A 3253-nucleotide genomic window follows, 5' to 3' on the forward strand; every position below is an offset into this window, starting at 1 on the left:
TGCGAAGAAAGGAATATTCACATCTTTGTTTTCATATTTTTTTGCTGGCACTCTGTTTTTTTTTTTCAGGGTAAAAGGGAGTTTTTATTCCAAGATGATAGAGTTATACTCCCTCCGTTCCTAAATGTAAGTCTTTTTTGAGATTCCATTACAAACTACATACGGATGTATATAGACATATTTTAGAGTGTAGATTCACTTATTTTATTTCGTATGTACTCCATAGTGAAATCTCTAAAAAGACTTATATTTAAGAACGGAGGGAGTAGATAAGAGAGAAGAATTGCGCAGTGCATGGTGATCCTCTGTGTAGCCAAACTGCTTTGCTACATTCAGTGCAGCTGTATCTTGCGAGGCAATCTGCTACTCTATTCAGATTACCGTGAAGTTTTTCGGAATAAACTCCTGATTCTCTCTGAGGGCTTTGATCTCCAATGCAAGATGACCGTGTGGAGAACGGACAAGTGACTCGTCTCTTAAGATAGATAGGGTCATAGACGAGTACGACTGCACAATGTCCGGAAGCTCGGTGTGTCATTACATGTATCTTTGCTTCCAACACAATTGCAGTGGCAGATATCTGTAGGCAGCAAAAATAACCGTCCCAACGTGGTGTCGCAAAATCATACATGCGGCTGTATGCGCACACTCTGGATATACCGAAGAAAATCCGGCAGGCTTTGCTTGCTCTGATGCGGTTGTGAATAAACATGAATTTTATTTAAAAATATTCTTTTGATGAGGGATATACTCTGTTGCAGCATAGAATCTGAGTGTTTTATTAATACAGTACAATCGCAGATGCTCATATACATTTTTTTTGCTGGCACTCTTTTTTTTTTCAAGGTAAAAGGGAGTTCTTATTCCAAGATGATAGAGTTATAGATAAGAGAGAAGAATTCCGCGGTGCACGGTCATCCTCTGTGTAGCCAAACTGCTTTATTACATTCAGTGCAGCTGTATCTTGCGAGGCAATCTGCTACTCTATTCGGATTATGGTGGTTTTTGGGGAATAAACCCCTGATCCCCTCTCAGGGCTTTGATCTCCAATGCAAGATGACCCTATGGAGAACGAACAAGTGACTCTCTTAGCATAGATAGGGCCATAGACGAGTCCGATTGCGCAATGTCCGGAAGCTCGGTGTATCATCACATGTATCTCTGCTTCCAACGCGTTATTGCGGTGTAACAGGTATCTGTAGGCAGCAAAAATAACCGTCCCATCATGGTGTCGCAAAATCGTACCAGCGGCGGCTGTATGCTCGCACTCTGGATATACTGAAGAAAATCTGGCAGACTTTGCTTACTTTGATGCGGCTGTGAATAAACAAGAATTTTATTATAAAAAACATTCTTATGACGAGGGATATATTCTGTTGCGGCAAAGAATCTAAGTTTTTTAATACAGTACGATTGCAGATGTTCACATACACTCACCCCTATAAACGCATACACGCACACCTTAACCCTATGAGCACATCCAAGATACCGAGTCAGCACAACATCTTGAGATTGACGAAGTCATCAGAGGCGTCTGCTCGGTTTGAACGTCTCCTCCCACTGAACGAACATCGCCGAAAAGAGTGGAACAAATAGAGCAAAATGCGAGCACCAGTGCCATGTCTAGGACTTGAACCCTGGTGGTTTGGTTCCACCTCAAGGAACCCATTTGAGTTATGCACAATTCGCATGAATCGAAATACTTGATATTTCAGTACTTAAATGTTGGTCTGAGTATTTGATATTTGAGTACTTCAATGTTGGTCTGAAACTGATAACAATCACATACATACTCTCATTTTCTGGCACATTTCGCTGCTGACCCTCACGGGGGGAAGGACGAGACACAGTCGAGTGATGGGACAATTTTCTATATCTGACAGTGGAGGACGATCTCTGATATCGAAGATCACCCGCCGACATCCGATGCGTCAGGTAGGGGGTGAAGGCGTCAAACTCTTAGCCAGCCTCTCCAACCATGTCGGATCACGAGCAGCAGCAGCAGCGACCACCTCCAGTACGCATGACCAATCCCAGCAAAGAGGCTTCTTTGTGTGGGGGCAGAAAATCCCCGTCGAAGCTCGTCGGCGAGCAAGTTTCCACCAACAAAAATCCGTTGATTCAGCGTCGACTGAAGGGACCCACCACGTCATGGCTCATGAACCTCCCTTAGTGCTCGGTGGTCTCCTAGGGAGACCTCTCCTGCCTATTTGTGGCCAACTTCTAGGGCACTTTTGTGCGCCCTCGCATGCCTCCACCGTTTCTGCCAGATCCACAACACGGTCACATGATTTCCCCGTAGGCCACCATATTTTACTTTCCGCCATGGAGTCCTCTACGATAAGATGTTGGAGAAGCTCAGGACCCGAGAGATCCTGACGGTGGCCAGTTGTTCGCCCTAGCGAAGAAGTGCGCCAAGACCGATGAGGCACGCACTTTTCATCACACAAGAACCGACCAGACGTAGGTCGGGGGCGCCGACCATGATGACATCGCCGGAAGACGAAGACGTGCAAGGGCAAGCTCGTCCTAGCGGTGTAGCTGCAAGGCCGCAAGACACAACGGGGCAGGCTGGAAGGCGACAAGGAGAAGGTCGAGGCCGCCGGAGAGGGTGCAAGTAAGTGGTGCCCTCTCCATCGATCCAAAGGGAATGGCCTCGGGAACTTCAGGGAAGTCTGAAACTTCACCGGGGTCCATCGCCAGGATGTTGCGAGGTCGACCATGATAGTCACGACAGCTAGGAGCGCGAGGAAGGACGTGGTGCTCGCGGCACTCGCGTCCGCGAAGGGGATCATGACGTGCGCTGATAGCGTGCAAAGTGCGCATGGTTTAGTTGTAGCCTTTTCAAAGTAAGAGTATCGATTCCACAGGCAACACCTTCTAGAGACTTATGGACATGTGACAACAAGTTAGTTCTAGATGCAAAGCAAAATGAAGGCGGAAGGTTGTAATAATTTTGAGTGAAGTGTAGACAAAAGTAAATTGTGCAAAAGAAGTAAAAGAAGAATGCAAAGTGATGAAACCAACAAGAAGGTTAAAGCGTTCTCAGGGAGTCCAGAATTCCCACTAGTATGTGTCTAACATATGCTATAGCATATTCCTAGGTTGGATACTTGAGCCACTCTTGATGTTTGTAATTGGGCGGAGCCGAGTATAGTATACGTTCTACTCGAAGTAGACTCCACATAACGCACACCACTACTGTAGTTTCCCCTCTCCGGTTCTCACTACGGTAATTTAGGGTTCCCCCGTG

This window comes from Triticum aestivum, chromosome 5D (assembly GCF_018294505.1).
Source record: "Triticum aestivum cultivar Chinese Spring chromosome 5D, IWGSC CS RefSeq v2.1, whole genome shotgun sequence".
Taxonomy (NCBI): domain Eukaryota; kingdom Viridiplantae; phylum Streptophyta; class Magnoliopsida; order Poales; family Poaceae; genus Triticum; species Triticum aestivum.